The sequence below is a fragment of the Meleagris gallopavo genome, chromosome 9, assembly GCF_000146605.3.
Source record: "Meleagris gallopavo isolate NT-WF06-2002-E0010 breed Aviagen turkey brand Nicholas breeding stock chromosome 9, Turkey_5.1, whole genome shotgun sequence".
Classification (NCBI taxonomy): Eukaryota; Metazoa; Chordata; class Aves; order Galliformes; family Phasianidae; genus Meleagris; species Meleagris gallopavo.
In genome coordinates, this window is record NC_015019.2 from 12240472 (window position 1) to 12258028 (window position 17557).

The 17557-nt window shown below is 43.3% G+C and overlaps 1 protein-coding gene across 3 annotated transcripts in view; it reads right to left on the reverse strand.

Moving 5' to 3' along the window:
• The window catches only part of RLIM (ring finger protein, LIM domain interacting), a 14510-nt gene extending 14324 nt beyond the window's left edge, over nucleotides 1–186 (reverse strand). The window contains exon 1 of one of the 3 annotated variants that reach the window (XM_010715353.3): nucleotides 32–186. The gene's annotated coding sequence lies outside the window, so the exon portion shown is untranslated. The remainder of the gene's footprint in view (nucleotides 1–31) is intronic. The other 2 variants (XM_031554676.1, XM_010715352.2) reach the window with 2 other exon arrangements.
• Between the last annotated feature and the right edge of the window lie 17371 nt (nucleotides 187–17557).

Below are 17557 nucleotides of genomic sequence, written 5' to 3' on the forward strand. Positions count from 1 at the left end.
GGAGCGTCCGCGTCCGGGCCTCCGCACTCACCGCCCGCCGCCGTCTCCTCAGCTCTCGCTCCGCTGCTCTCTCCGGTCCTCAGCGGGCTCGGTGCCGGCTCGCCGCGCTCCGTCCGTCCCCAAGCAGCCGCAGCGTCGCCCTGCCTCCCCTCTCAGGCGGCCATTTTCTGCTCCATTGTTACCAAGGAACGGGGGCCCGGAAGCGGCTGCCGACAGCGGAAGTAAAGGCACGGACCTCTGCGCACGCGCAGACGGCGCCTCCGGGGCGGGGCGGGGGACGCGCACCAACGAGAGGAGAGTGGAGCACCTCCGAGGAGGGTAGAGAGGCCCGAGCACCGTGCTGAGGGGAGGGGCGCCGCCATTTTGAAGAGGGGCAAAGGCGGAGGGGATGGGGCTGTTGGTATGGAGGTGAGGGGAAGCTGGGCCACCTGTCTGCCCGCAGCCTCCTGCTATCCCAGGGCTCAGCGTAGCCCCCGAGCGATGCTGTTGGCTTGAAGGAATGGTATGGCCTGTGTGTCTACCAAGAGCCATGGGGGCCATTTCGTGTTACCTCACGGTTACCACCGGTACGAGCCGTAGTGGGTGAAGATGCCAGCAACGAGGCTGGAGATGGCCAGCGTTTCCCAGCTCTTAAGGGAAAAAACGTCGGCAAGGCGATGACATTCATCCTCCTTACCTTGCTAGCAAGGTTTCCTTTTCACACAGGTTACACTGCCTTAGTGTTGTGTGCTGAAGATGAGTCACGCTGCAGAAAAGCCAGATGTTCCTATTTGCCAGTGTAAGCTTAAATTAAGCACTATGGTTCCTCAGTTCTATAAGCCTGCTTTTAGGTTAAATGTCACTGTAGTTCTGCTTTCACTAAAACTGTGTTCTACTTGTGTTACCTGTAGGGTCACTGCATCTCCCTTGTGGCAGGTTGGTGGAGGAGCAAGATCAGGAATCAATAAGGTGCAGAAGGAAAAAAACTGTGACTGAAAAGATGAAGAGAGGTAGGAGAGAGAAAACCACAAGCTTGATTTTGAACCCAAGGGAGCTGGGGTGCCAGGCTGAGTACTAGCTTAAGGAAAAGGAAAAGGTTAAAGCTTTGCAGAGGATGCAGGAGATTCCCACAGAAGCTGGAAAAGATCCCACTGTCTCAGATGTATCTATTGAAAATGATGCTAGAAAAAGTAAAGTTCCTTGGAAGTCATCTTCACAGAATCACAGAAACACCAAGGTTGGAAAAGACCTACAAGATCATCCAGTCCAACCATCCACGCATCACCAATAGCTCTCACTAAACCATGTCCCTCAACACAACGTCCAAACATTCTTTGAACACCTCCAGGATAGGTGACTCCACCACCTCCCTGGGCAGCCCATTCCCGTGCCTGACCACTCTTCCAGAGAAGCAATATTTCCTAATGTCCAGCCTAAATCTCCCCTGGTGCAGCTTGAAGCCATTCCCTCTAGCTCTATCACCAGTTACACAAGAGAAGAGGCCAACCCACGGCTCACTACAACCTCCCTTCAGGTAGTTATAGAGGCTCCCCTGAGCCTCCTCTTCTCCAGACTGAACGATCCCAGCTCCTTCAGCCACTCCTCATAAGGCCTGTACTCCAGACCCCTCACCAGCTTTGTCGCCCTTCTTTGAACCCACTTCAGGGCCTCAATGTCTTTCTTGCAGTGAGGGGCCCAAAACTGGACACAGTACTCAAGGTGCGGCCGCACCAAAGCCGAGTACAGGGGGACAATCACTTCCTGTTCCTGCTGGCAGCACCGTTCCTGATGCAAGCCAGGATGCCATTGGTCTTCTTGGCCACCTGGGCTCATGTTCAGCTGAGCATCTATCAACACCTCCAGGTCCATTTCCTCTACGCAGTCTTCCAGCCACTCTACTCCAAGCCTGTAGCATTACCTGGTGTTGTTATGGCCAAAGTGCAGGACCCGGCATTTGGTCTTGTTGAACACCTTTGTTTTCTTCCCTTGGAATATAACAACTCAAAGGCAGCTGTAGTGTTTGAGTAGGAGAGAATGGAGTGGTCAGTTGCAAGTTTTTTTCTTATCAGTTTTACTTGCTACAAGATGGGACCACGAAAGGAAATTGATTGGAAACTTGATAGAACTAAGGCCATGATGTCAAAACTATTTCTAAAGGAGCAATCCCAGTTCCATCTGGCTTAGATGTACATCTCCAACTATATTTTTTTGTTGAATTACAGTGTAAAACGTGGAAGCTTATTCCAGCCTGCAAGTGTAGGGATCAAATCTGATACAGCTGACATGATGGATTGGTGATGCCTACTTCAGCATAAAACTTGCATATAGAAGGTTAACTTGTTGTGTTTTATTTAAAGCAAATGGGAGCTGAGAGACTAAGTTTAAATCATGTTAGTACTTTGCAGTATAGCTGCCATGTGGATTGTGCAATACCATAGGATTTACTGTAGGGTCAAACATTAATCACATTAATCGATGTGAGTAAAATTAAAAAAAAAAAAAAAAAGTAGAAAAAAGGGGAGGAATAAGAGTGAATTCAATGTAAAAAAACAATTCTGCAATTTCTAATGCACTGAAATGTTGGTCGCTGGGAGAACTACACCATGATCTTGCTAGGTTTGGGATTTTTTTCCCAGTACTGCAAAGTTCTCAATGCAAATATATTTTCCTCTGCAATCTTTACACTACACTGATGAATAGATGATGAATAGATCTTTTCATGCAGATAGACTCCAGGGTTTATAGAAAATATTGTCTGAAGAGAGAAAGATCCTGTGGTTCGGTATGCAAGCTTTCTTTATTTGGCAGCCATCTAGGCAAAAAATCATTCCAATGTAAAACATCAGTAATTCAGGGAGCAGATGATCAGTGCACAATTGATCCATTTTTATCACAGAAAGCTTTGTGCTGTCAATTGATAAGCCACTGAGTGTCAGCACTGGCAATCGGTAAATCAGCAGGACATCCATCAGAGTACTCCCAACGGTGGACCTTAAAGAACTGAAGAAGCAGGCGGTGGTGGGACTACGACAGTGACTTATGCATGAACACGAGCCTAGTATTTGCTCCCTATCTTTTCTGACTATGAGGCAACGTCAGAGCAGGATAAAAGTGGTTTCGTTATACACCGGTAACCTAAGCAGCAAAATGTTAGAATTATTCAACAAATGGGAAGTGGAGCATATTCTTCCATTTGAAACAAGAGATAAAATAATGCTCCTGGAGCAGTCTCAGAGTATTTTATAATGGTATTTTATGGCATTTGTTTAAGACAAACAAATTGTGTTTGTCTCTTTCTTTTCCCCTCAGTAATGTACGTTGAGTAACCAGCTGAAAATGTAGAACATTATCAAATGGACAGCAGCAGAGGAATGAAAAATACTATACTTTACTTCCATGAGTGAGTTCCTGCTCTTACAGCAGTTTGCTGGGAGATGAATGTCCAGTGATGTGCAGAGATGGCAGCTGAGTTCTGCTGATCCATAGTTCATTTCAGCAGTAAAATCTTGTAACAGAGGACTGGGACAGATGACTGTGGACAAGCACCTCCACACCATCTGCAGCAAGAATGAGTGGAGATGATACACAACTACCCTCACAGGGTCCATCAGATGCAGAACAAGCTCTGATTTTTCAAAACCACTTAGTGGATTTCAGTGCCCAGTTGACATTAATAATAATTAATGGCCTGTGCATGCATATCTCCTTGTCAGCTTCAAAAAAAGCAGGATCAGGGTAGCACTGTATTTCAAACACATTGTAAGGGAAAATATATTTGCATTGAGAACCTTGCAGCAATAAGGAAAAAATTCCAAACCTATAGCAAAATCTTGGTGTAATTCATCCTTAAATGTTTTCAGTTTGGTAATGTATGTACAGCAAACGAGAATTACAGCACTTTTCCATGGTAAGTTTAATGTCGTTTCCTTCAATGAGGGTAAATAAATTTGCTTGAAATCCCCTAGGGTCTTAAAAACTGGTAATTTGGTATGCAGTGATAGATGATGAAGAATGCTTGCTTTTTTTTTTTTTTTTTCCTCTAGAAACATATTAAAATAATTTATTCACAATATAGATAAGTAATAATCCAAATGCAGTGAGGTGAGAAAAATCAAAATCTCTTGGGAGCTTCTAAACCTGAAGCAAGAAAGAAAAAAAAAAAAACAAACAAAAAAAACAACTCAAATCCTTCTATATTCCAAGTGTTAGCAGACCCAGGTACTGAGCAGGCAAATGAATCCAATTTACACTAATATACCAGCCCAGAATAAACCTGAAAGGAAATGTAAGATTATAACAATTCCTAACAGTCTAACTTTGCTATTTTCCACCTCAGTATTGCCTACATTGCTTTATGGTGCTGGTTACAGGCCTTCTTTGTTAGGCAAGCAGAAGAAAGTTCTGTGCTTATGTCTTGCACAACAAAATATTTCCATTCAAACAATATCTCAAGCTGGTCACTTTTTAATCAGCATCAAAGAGATTTAAAGTGCCAGGGGAGGAGAATTTTGCACCTTAAAGAGGCATTTTCAGTAATTTGCTAGACTTAAATGAAATCTGATTGGAGATCTTTTTATTAGACAATGCTGCTCTCTTAAGAGAAGTTATGTATTCATGTGGGTACCATCCCTCCACGTGCTATCTTCTTAATTCTCTGCCTGTCTGGGTAACAGGCAGAAAAGGACAAGCCTGTCTGCATAAGACGTGGTGGGGGTATTACTTCTTGCAGTAAAGCAGGGACCTGTGGGGAAAAATATGACTTTTATCTGAGCAAATGAGGTATATTCCTGTCACACTGATAGCAATTCCAAGCAAAATAACACAGGACTGTTAAAAAGCCTCACTGATAAACCATTTCAAAAGATACTGCAACGTTAGGAAAACTAGGCTTTGTCAATTTAACTAAATATCATGATTTTCAAGTAGTACTGCTGAAATAATAAACCTTCAGTTGGTAAGACAGCTGATCTTGTCTTTCACAATATTTTGACTGAGAAAGAGGAACAATGTAAGTCATATGACAAGTATTAATTGGACTGAAAACTAACCGACAGGTCTCAGAGTGCAATTGTAAGCAGACTCATCACTGAGCACAGCACAGTTTCCTTGCTATCGGTTCTTGACCCTGCACCACTTAATGTGTGATCAATGACCTAAAAGAAAGCACAGAATCATTACTGGTGGTTTGCAGGCAAGCCAAAGTTTGGGGCAGGTCACTGATACAAAACCTCATCTGGATCACTTAATGAGCTAAGCCGAAGCACACAACATGTTTTTAAATGCCAACAGATGTAAAGTCATCTGCCTAAGAATAGAATGGCAGCTAGACTGCAGGTCAGGAGACAAAGTCCTAGAAAACAGGGATTCCCAAGAGGAATAATCAGCTGTGATAAGAGGTTCTAGCACTTCCCTGGAAGCCAGAAGCAAGGACACCAAGGAAGATGACAGAGGTTTTTACCTCTGTTGTAGGCGTGGCTGTGAGTGCTGCTGGGATCCCACAGCCCCTTTGTGGAAAGGAACAGAGGAATACTTCCAAGCGGCTGGGCAGCACACCTGTGTAAGAAACACCCAAGAAGCACAGTTCAGTAAGAAAGAAAAGATTAGTGGACACCTCACATGCAGCCTCAATGAGTGTGCATGAGAAATTTAACATAAAGCCTTCTTTATCTGGCTAAGCGATGTTTGGTAGCTGGGTATCAACACTCCATTGCTGTATATGCACTAGAAAACTTTTAGCGTTGGTGTAAGTTGTCCACTGAAATAGCTCACCAGCAATTTGCCTGCTATGGCAGTGTCCATCATTGAAAATATTTCACAATATGTGTGCACTCTCAGGTGCATGAAAGGGCCATTCACCTCCATTTTTAGATGTAGGCAGTGGTCATCACTGGCTACAGCTTTTCAACACTTTGTCTCACCTTGTCAGCATGAATCATAGCTGCTCTGAGCAACACAAGGTGTGGGACGATCAGCATTTGCAAATAACAAAAAACCAAACAGCTACCAGAACAGCTTTATTGCTGGGCCTTTTGCTCTAACTCTGTGCTGTAAGAACGGTATCAGCTGCTAAGAAACATAAGCATGTTATGATGCAAGGGTACCTCCAAATAACACCAGCTTATTGCTGCCCCTTGGCATTTTGAAAGCACTGGGTGTCTGCTGGGTTTTTACTGTTTGTCCAGGGAATAAGGACTCTGGGCAGGTTTTGTGTTTTTATTTGTGTTGATAAGTTAGAGTGGAGGGTTTTTAAAGTGCTTTTATTTTTTCTTTCTTTTTTTCTTTTTTTTCTTTCCAATATTTTACTTACTGTCCTTAGGAGAAAAATGAGAAGAATAAAAAAGGGGAAAAACAGGACAGGGCCGGGGGGAAGAGAAATCTTTCACAGACATTTTCCTATTCAGTGTTGATGGCCCCCTCTTACTTACATTAAACCCACTGTTTTGGTGGTCCCCCACCAGTCCTTATATTTGGATGGTATTTCTGACATCTCATGTGTCTCCTGAGTGTAAGTGGGTGCCTCTTGGTACTGCCATCTGGTTAATCACTCGAGTAGCAGGGGGTCCCACAAAAAGCTGATGCCTCTTCCTTTTTGCAGCTGTTTCACCAGCAAATGATAATTCCTCTCTCAATGTTTTGCTCTTTCTGAGAATTTAAAAATAACTTGCCTAATGAAGCAGTGCTGAGCAGCTCATGTGTCCAGACAGATAGGAGTGAAATGCTTTGGTTTAAAATGCAAAGTCGTCTGTGGCGGCAGTGCCTTTGAACAAGTTCCCCAAGGCCATTTTACAAATAATCTCAAGACCAGCTGAAATTAATGCAGAAAGAAATTCAGAGAATTGCAGGAGAATCATGTTGGAGGGCCTGGGACTGGGGAAGACAGTCCTGGATGAGCAGTTATCAGGCCCATCCTCCAACGCCCCATTAGCAAGGCTGCTTAATTACTCTGTTGTGGACAGAGTTTCAAGTAAGTGTTCTTTAGCGGGGACATCAGGAAGATGAAAGAAAAGTGTTACTTGTTCTGAACATTTCACGAAAATCAGTTTATCTGTCCTGCTGCTCCCCGGTTAGAGCAATTTGAAGCCAGAGGCTACAAGCTCAGGCATCTCAGAAGAGCTTCGCATGTAGGAAAAAACAACCTGGGGATGTAGGTGCTCCACTGCGGCAGGACACGTCTGTTTGGCCAGGAAGGCAGCACTGAGCATGTCCGTTCAACAGGACAGGGCCTGTGAGAGCTGCGAAGAATGAACAACTGTGTATTTCCAAAAGTAGCTGCAGAGGTGATTAGAAAAATTAGCTGGGCATCATATCTTGATGATCTTAAGGGTTTCTTGCAACACAAGCCATTATGAGATTCTACAATATGCAGGGAGGCAGCACAATGCTATGAAGAGACAGGCACAAGTTCTGGGAGATACTTGGTTTCTTAGCCTGTGCCAAGACTGGATACAGAAACCCCTCCTCTGCCCATTTCTCACTTTTTTAGCTGCTTTGATTGATTTTCAACATATTGTTTTCTTGTTCTTCAGAATCAAATCATTTACAGTGCGAATCCTTGTGGTTTCAGGCTTACTTGTGTGGGTACCATAATGCTTATTAGAGAGCATATGTTATTCTTTCTAGTATATCAATGATAAAATCCTTTTTTTTTCTTTCTTCCCAGCTAGTTGAATGATTATTACATTCTTCAGTTCTCATTTTTCTGTAATTGCTTCTGATGCCCTTGGCCCTTTGAAACGACAGGATCTGTTGTGCAGTGAGTTACGAGAGATCGTTGATCCTAGAGGATGGTGGTTTTACTTGGGCCAGAGAGGGTTTGGGAAGCAACTGCCAAACGAATTTTCCAGACAGAAACTCATGCTACTGCCTATGAGAGCCTACAAGTCCTATATGATGAGCTGCATGTTTGCATGTTTTTATTGAGTTTTCTTTAGGAAATGCCAGCTCTAGAGTGCAATTTGTCATTCCATTGAGTCGTGTGTCAAATATTCTGTAGTATAAAAGATTAACTGAAGCCAAAACAGAAGGATTGTGTGTTTCTTTGACTTTGTGCTCGTAAAAATAACACAAAGCAAAGGGAGTCGAGGGACTTCTGTCACTGAGATGCAGCTGCTCAAAGATTGGGAGTTTTCTCCCTCTGTACAGAGTAATGAATCACCATCACCTCAGCCTGGACCTCTGAGGACACTGTTCATAGCTATTGCCCAGGCACTGAGAGTCACAACAACTTCATGTGCAAATTCTTTATGCATGAGCACACACATCTGTGCAAGGTTGAGGCTTCTCTCTGCAGGCTTAAAATTATAGTGCAGCTCCTTAGGACAAATGGAGGTCCAGTTCACAGGGAGATTTTCCATTAGCAGCTGCAAGTGACCTTTTGTCTCCTCAGGAGGGAGAAATCCCAGAAGCTGTGTCTGCACTGTGGCCTCCAACAGCTGCTGATCACCACTGCTGATCCTTGCCCACGGCAGCCGACTCAACATACCACTGCTGTAGCAGTTGCCTACCATTAAAATGTACCCCTTATCTCTCAGCCTGCAGTTTGTGCTCTTTCTCTTTATTGCCCTCATGTAATCTCAGACATTTCTGGGTTTCATCATGATAAATACCAGAGACTGTTGAATCTCTAGGGCTACCAAGAAATGCATTTCTGCATAGCAGAAATAGAGCTGCTTTTTTTTTTTTTTTTTTTTTTAATAGCTTCCTTTAGTTTAACATTTATTCCTGGTATTGTTGTTCCTAAAAGGATAAATAGGGCTGCATCTTGCTAGCAAGTTACTCCAAATACATTAAATGAAAGAATAAATAATATGATCTATCAAAGGCTATGAAGACTAACTATATTACATAGAGATAATCATGTAAAGGGTATAATAATGTGCTATTATTGTACAGGTGCACTGCAGATTTAAATTAGATTGACTCATCTGTTGGTTTTGCACCTTACAGTGCTCAGAATTGGCAGATATTTTCCTCTGAACCATCAGTGCACTGAAATAGGAGCATGTCAATCACAGCCCTGCATGCTGCATGGTAAAGGCTTTATGATCACACTACATTGCATGATGTAAGGCATGAGAGATCCTGGTCATCACCACTTTGGTAGAACATCTGAAGATGTCTTTTCTATCTCCAACTTTCTAAATGCCATGGGCTTCTCTTTTCCATCTTCTCAAAGAAGATAGGAAATGTGCAATGTGCAAGAAGATAAGAAATACATGGCACGTGATAGACAGGTTGGTAAGTCAGGCATTACTCAACTTATTTGCTCTAGATCATCATCTGAAGGAGCATTCAGCGATGCTGAGTGACTCTCTGAAGTGGGGATGCTTTGATAGACAAAACCAACTCCCACTGACAATTACTGTTTGCCGCTGCAACGACTTGTACTGCAGTTTCAGACAGCAGGACAGACAGTGCTCAGTCAAGCTCAGTTTCCTCTTTTCCTTGATCCAGTCCCCACATTGCCAGCCTGCAGTCAGCATTCCCAAGCCACTTCTGCCACACAACCTAGCTATAATAATTTTTGTGCTCCAAAGAACATGTTCCTCAGATACTTTTCACTGTTGTCTGCAGCTGCATTTATAGCCACCCACTCCAATTGTTATTTCCACTGAAAGGCTAGAAGCCTAATCTTGCATAATCATGCAGTCTAGAAGATCTCTAAGTGAATTTTAATGGTAAAGGGAAAAAACAATGCAGGTATATAAAGGAATTAGAAATAGCTCTTACACTTCATGTGGGGAAAAAAAAAAATAAAAAAATTGATGCATAATGCAGCAGAAACTCACCTACGCTTGTCTCTCTGTAGCACAGAGGCCATGCCCAGGACCAGACCATGCTGTCCTTTGGCGGCTGGGGGAGCCTTGGGATGGCCTCACCCCCGGAAAGGCTTCTGAGCCCTTCTGGCTCTGATGGCCATTCCCTCTCCAGGTGTCAAATTGCTCCCCTTTATACATGTTAAGACAGCTCAATATATGAACTTGAAAAGGAAAATCCAGTCAACCTCACACAGCTTATAGTATCTCATGGTACCAGAGACAGAAAGACTTCGATTTTAATACACCATTTCTTCCTCTGAGTTGCGTTCATGCACATTGCAGTAAAGCAACTAACAATAGTAAAGCAACAGTAAAGCAAAGGACAATCTAAAACCCAGATTCAGTTTTCTCATGAAAACCTGCACTTCCCTTCAAGAACATCCCTACAACCTAGAGGAGCAGGAAATGATCCTCTTTCCTGCCAGTATGTATGAAATAAATTATTATCCAGAGTCCAATCTCCTGTTCTTGAGCCATTTCCAGGGGCCATGTTCAGCCACAACACTGAACACCTCTGCAGCTAGTGACAGTTCCTGTGCTACCGCACAGCCCTGCTATCCTGGAGCCAAGACCATCCCGAGATTGTTTCTGTGAGGCTGTATTGAATGTTGTGGCACCTTTCATCTCCATCTCGAGTACCTTCCCAGAGCAGACCTATCCTTTCATTTCTCCACAGGCAAAAGCTGTGGGTAACATACATCTCAACTTGTTTGACTTCTGCCAGCAAAAAGACAGAAGCATTGCTATAGGAGGATTCTCTATGGCATGAAACCTGTCTATGTCCTTAAATGTAGGGATGGAGACACTCTTGAGCAGAGCTGGAGGGATAAAACATCAACGTGTGGCAGAAAGCAGTAGGTTCAATGAAACCCAAATTTTCAGCTGTTGTCTCAAGACTTGGGATGATGATTCCTGACCAGCGCTCATGGAGAAAGTTGGGAAGAAGGGATTGAGGTTGTTCAGGAGTAGCATAGGGAGCGCAAAATGAAAGGATAGCAGAGGATGGCAGACAAGAAATGTTTGCCTTGATAATGGGGAACAGAGGCTGTGGGATGGCATGCTGGGGAGGAGGAAGAGCACAGATGTTCCTTTCTTTTGGAAGGAACCAGAAAGATGTTGTGCAGAGACAGAAGCACAGAAGGAGGGGAGTGTTTGAGATATAGTTTTTTAGGTGGTAAGAGATAAAAATTGAGGGGGTATTCAATGAAATGAGAAAAATAAGGATTTTGCAGCTTGGCAGATAATGAACCCAAAAGAGAAGAGGAATAAGCTGGCCTCCCCAGTTACTTCCTCACACCCAGGACACAGGCAACAAGGGACATAATGACTCTTATGGTCTGGGAGACATGGTGCAGAGTGCCACCAAACACTGCTGGAATACTTTTCTTGCATTGTGAGGATTTAGACATTTTCCCTTTTTTCAATTTCCTCCAAACATTCTGAGTCTCATTTCCTTCTCTCACATCTGCAAGAGCTTATATCTTCCAAAACCTTGTAGGCAGCTACCACATCTTCCCTCGCATCATTTACTATGTAACTTCAGCAAGGAACAGTAAAATGACAAAAACCCAAAGAAGCAGAAAGGCAAAGAAGCAACATAGACGTTTCACTGCATTTGGCAGTAAATCAGTGACTCCTATAGTTCAGACTGGTATCACTGTTGTGCATTTAAATTACATGCACTTTCCAGGCATGCAATAAAATAAATGTCACAGCAGATATCTCAGACCTATGTGTATTCAGGGCTTTAGAGCATCCCAAACCATCAGCAGTGCAGGAAAGCAGAAGCGAAGTTTCAGCCCCACAGCAAGGTGGTCCCAGTGCTGGTGGGAGCAAACTGCTCTATGGCACCGATGCTCCTGCAGAAGCGGAAGACCAGCTGCTTGCTGGTGTCAAACCTGTTGCAGCTCTGTGTCTCTGGAATCCCCTTTTTCCCCAATTAGGAGAAATTTATCAGGGAATTCAAAAGCTATGGAAGTGACCCCAAAGGCAGGCTGATGATGCAAATTGTTGAAGCTCTCCTTCCTTAGGAAATCAGCTTAAAACACTAATGACTGGAGAAACTGCTTCACAGCCCATTATTTGGTGGCCATTTACATTTCAAGGTCTCTATCTCCAGTGAGAGAGCATGTGTGAATCCTTCCTTTCTCGTAATTAAAGCTTATGAGCTGGAGACTCATTTTTAAAGTGCCTTGTTCTATTGATCTGTAATGCCACTTTAGAGATGAAAACTAATTATATTAGATTTTAATCAACTCAGATTTGGTCATGGATAATGCTTTCAGCTGGAGGAATCGAGTTAACTGTCTCTTGCATTTTCCTATTTACATTTTAACTGCATTGTGCAAGAATAATGTAGCATTTTCATTCCAGAGGAACTAGTCACTTTCTGTATGTAGAAATCTTCAGCATGGAGTAATCTCACACATATTCAGCTAAACAGGTAAGCACATACTGAAGTCTACAATTAAAATCCTTAATTAAATCCCTAAATTAAGCACATACTTAAATGCTCTGCTAAAGAGCGATATACTCTAAAATGCTTAAGATAAAGTGCATGTTTAAGTGTTTTATTGAACGAGTGCAACACAAAGTATGTTTGTGAAGTAATATTACTGTAGGTGTAACCCCCACTGAAACACCTGCAACTTGTCTGTGAAAGCCTACGTGCCCTTATCAACACCAACTCCATTTGGCTTGTGCTGACTGTTCCCACCTGCAATTTGGGACCTGTAAAAGCCTATGTGGCTGTGGCTGGGTTGGAGGAAGTTTGGGGTCTGGCAGGTGGTCCCTGCAGAGCTGGAACCTGTCTCAGCACAGCTGCCAGCATCCCTCCTTGCCTCCAGGAGGCTGACATGAAGCAAATCTTATCTCCTGTAATTGCTACAGCACATGTGATTTCTCTGTCAGATCCCAGTGCTGCTCTGTGTGCAAAGGGGAGCATATTCCCACTTCCCACTTTACTGATGCAGCATGCTGGTAAACACGTGGAACACATGAGGGTACAGCCGTGTGTGAAACTGGCCCTTAAAAATGTGCTTTACCCCTCAGCTGCTCAATGGGTTTACAACATCATTGATTCTGTTTGTGCTGCAACTACTTTGGTAGACCCCCCCCCCTCCGATCTCTATAATACAGTCCACGAAAGCATAGCAAAGGAACTATTAAAACAACATATTGACTTTGAGGAGCAGCCTAAACACTGTCAGGTTCAGCTTCAAACATTGATAGGAGGCAGTGAGATTCCCACAGGTGCTGCCCTATGTATGCAGGAGGAACCGCAGCTGTAGGAAAGGCCAAGAAATTGGATGTTTCCTAACAAATACAATTCCATTGGGACTTACAGGTCAGAAACTGAAAGAACTTTAGGACCGGGGCTGGAGGAAGCAGTAGGGAAGCCAGAGCAATGCTTTTAATTCCAGTGAGCAGTTTGATTTGGCTGTGCAGCATTTCGTGGGTGTTTGTTGTGCTTTGCAGCACGTCAGCACATCCCATCCTGTGACTTCCCCATGTGGGATGGCCCCTCTATGCCCACAGTGAGAGCTCAAGTCCAGCAGCCACATTGGCACTATTGGCCATGAATCACAGCAAATCTAAAGCTCTCAGTCACTTTGACCTGATGCTGCTCAGGATTTGGAAAGCATTTGCATTCTCTCTCTTGCACCTTGATGTCATTAACACTGACAGGCACATTGCTGCGTGCACAATGTCCTGATTTCTGTGCAGGACTTGCACTTGTGCTGGAACTATCTCCAGAGTGGTAGCACTTGTCCCTCTCAGGCCAGTAGCCCCACCACCTTGCGCTTATCAGAGAACAGAGACCAGCTAGCAGTTCCGACTCACCACTCTGCATCTGGCATCCCAGCACTGGCACCACACAACGTGGGAAACATCAAAATCTTGTGCCATCACTTCGGGCTGAGCTTCAGAGGCAGTGCTTGTCTGTCCATGAATCCAGGCAGCTGTCTGCTCGTAGAGGTGCCAGGTCTGACTTCTGAAGGTAGCTTCTCATTCCCTTGTCGACAGACCCAAGAACCCAGTGAGTGCTCACTGCCCACGGCACTGTACCCAGCTTTCTTCTGGCAGAAAGAGAGACCTCACTTCATCATTCACATCAACGTGAAGTGCTAATGAAAGGAATGGCAATTTAGAAAAATGTTTTCCAAGAGACAAAGAAGACCAGCCAGCCTGCGCTGCAGGAAACCTCTGTGCCCTGGGCAGTCCTGCTCCAGGAGGCAGACCCCTACTGCTTCCAGCTCCTGCCCAAGTTTCCATTTTCAGTGCAGAAAGCCTCAGGTGGAGAAGTAAAAGCCATCCGAGCATTTTTTCCCATTTCTTCCAGTCCTGTTGCACCCCTGTTTCCAATGTGATTTATAGTAATTAATGTGAGCCCAATTAAACCAAAGGGCAGAAACCATGAGTGCGTGTGCGAGTGGCAGTAGGACAGTTATTGATTTATTTCTGAGGGTAGCAATTTGTTTAAAGAAACAATTTCTAATATTCAATAAATGGCAGTTTTAATTTCTTCTTCATACGTGATCTTAAAATGAGATTTTAATTTTTTTTATTTATTCCATAAACAATATAACAAAACTCAGCAAGTTAACAATATGACATTTTCACCATACAGAGTCAGTCACAAATATTTAAAACCTTTGCAACAAGAACAACAAAACCAAAAATATTACAAGAATAATTTACAAGAGGATCTATAAAACAGCAAAGCGCTCACAAATTTTCCAGTTTCCTTTACACAATATCACTACACTCTTTCACAACATTTCTTTTTATTACAAAATTTCCAACAAAAGTTTAATTTTTTCTTTGTATTTTGGTTTTTAAAACCAGAAACTTTTAAGTATACATCCTTTTATTAACACCCGAAGGTGCAAAAAAAGGGAAACCTCACACATACAAACACTTCACAGCACTTTTCTAAGAAAAATATACACTTACAAAATATTTTACAAATTGGCACACTTAAAAATATACAAGATTTTGTAGGCGTCTTAGAGTGATCCTTAAGAATTATACTTCAATTGACTCTACAGAATATTTATAAAGCTTATTCTAAAAGAAAAAAGGCAAATAATTTCCAAACATGTTAAAATTGCAGTGTAAAATGTTAAACAGAAATGGATATGTTACATTCATAAAAAGGGCCATTTAATATTTCTTAAATGCTCAAGGGGGATAAAAGTTTTCTTTAGCACCATAAAACAGTAGCAACTTACTCGCGAGGTGCCTCTAGTTCTATGGAAGTTAACTCAAGGAGCAGTACATTCAAATCTCTGTAGGCAGCAGTCAGAACAGCCGCAGCCGGCGCTGTGGGATGTGAAACAGAGCATCTCCTTCAATTCCTACCCTGCTTCCCACGGGGAGTAAAAGACAAAAGGAATTTAACCAGAATCCTTTTTTTTTTTTCCTTTTTCTATTTTATTTTAAAGTCTTCCCTTTGTTGCTTTTTGAAACATTACTTTTTTTTTTCTTTTTCTTTTTTTCCTATCTATCGAAGGGTAACGGTGAATACAAATTTTATTTCTTGTTTCCTTTTGCACCAAGTGTTCAAAGGCTCAGTAAACGTGTCTGGCAACCCAAGTATCCTGTGGGACGGAGGACATCCTCCTTTTCTAGATCTGAATTCCCTTAGATGGCTCTTACTCCACTGTCATTAGTGTCACTTGTTTACCTGAGAAACAGATTTGAAAAGCCTTGCTTCTACCACAGACATTGTACTTTGTTTACTCTATATATTCTTTTTTGCATTGTTTTACACGCTGAAGAGATAAAGAGGCACATTCTCAAATAGATGTCAGCGCCTTGAACCATGCAACTGCCACCGGACTCTGGGAGCTGCACAGGCAAACTCCAACACGCTCAGTTGAGAAAGTAAGACCAAGGCCCTGATCCTGCACCGACTGAAGTCCATACACCTGATCCTTTTCTCACTTACACTGTCTTCAGTGGAGTTTTCTCCTGGCTCACGCCAGAGCAGACTGCGGTCCAGGAAAGCACTCGGGTGAGCAGTGGCCATTTGCTGCAGGTGCTTCTTGCCCAAGTGCTTTGCTAGACTGGGACCTCACAGAAGGAATAACATGGTCCAACAGGCATGGGATTAAAACTCTTAGAATGTCTTGATTTTGGTTCCTGGCTCATTTGAGTGTAATGCCAAAAACATAACAGTGATCTTGATTTTTTTAAAAAACCAGCTGCACGGCAACTGCTGCACAAGTGACTGAACTTGGCTTTCCTCTCCATGCAGGGCTGGGCTCAGCAGGACAGAACCGTGCGGCATGGCTCACCTCCCTCCATCAGATACCTTGCTAAACCTGGTCTGTAATTCACAACTCTCCGTTTTTCAAGAAAACCTCTTATGCTTAGAAATTAAAAACAAAAAGTGAGATGTAAACCTGATTTATTTATTATTTTTTTTTAATGATTACTTGAATCCCCATTGTCGATATTTTTATATTTACAAAACCTCTATATGCAAGTACCTCCAGCAAAACTGTGGCTATCAAGGGTGAGCTGGCTGCTGTCAGCTTGCTGTAGGGTTTCTCGTGGAAGGACATCGTCCTTGCTACGTATTCCCCAAAGGAGAATGGCTGCTTTCTCTGTCCTGTGGGAGACACGCTCTATTGAGGATCGTGTTAAACTGCCCCAGCTTGGTCTCAACCCACTTTTACAGTCATTTTTTGCAAGCAGCTACTTTCTTCCTAATTTTGCTGCTGACTACAGTTTGCCCAGCTGCCGTGGTCCAGCACGGCACAGTTCAAGAGCAGAGCATTACACATCAGAGTCCCTTCACAAGATGCCTCTAAAGCAGGGGTGGAACAAGATCAAGTAGAATAGACATCCTAAGGGATGATGCAAAATAAACATCTTTGTGTAGTTTGAATTAATCACCCTGAACAGCCAGGAGCCTGACAAAAGATGGCTGGAACTGCATGGGGGTCAGATAAGACAACAAGTTTTGGATGGGAAAGCCAAAGTGAATGAGCCTGAGGGGTGCATGGAAAGAGGGTGGAGGAAAGATGGGACAAATATCCCATGGCTGCAAGCAGCACGTGGAGAAATGAAAATTGAACAATCCTGACAAAGGCAAAGGGAAAAACTGAAGTTCTGTGACAGGGAATGAGGCAAAGGTGGGAGTGATTAAAATCTTGAGGTAGTGGTAGGCAGGTGGAGATCAAAACCAAAAGGGAGAAGAACAGATGTTTGGCTCAAGGCAATTGTCCAGATTTGGTAATTTTGGAGCACATTGACAGGGGTATAACTTTCAGACACAGAGAAGGCATCAGGGGTCTTGAAAATTTCCGTAGTCAGATGTGGGATGTGGGATGGCAACCAAAGATGGCAGAGAATAAAAGGAGTGAAGGGAGAGCAGCAAGGAAGGCAGCAGGCAATTGTAACTAACACTGTCCTGAAATGTCTGGCAGCTGTGTTATTCCTTGGTTTTCCGTATTTTGGAGCACCTCTCTTAAGAATAAATGCTGAGGCAGATGGACTTGTTCACCTTGAAGAAGAGAAGCCTCTGGAGAGACCTCACTGTGGCCTTCCAGTACTTAAACAGAGCTTATAAACAGGAGGGAAACCAACTTTTTACACTTTTTACAACGGGGAATGGTTTTAAACTAAAAGAGGGGAAATTTAAATTACATGTAAGAAGGAAATTCTTTACTTGGAGGGTGGTTAGGCCCTGGCACTGCTACCAAGAGAGCTGTGGGTGCCCCATCCGTGGAGGTGCTCAAGGCCAGGTG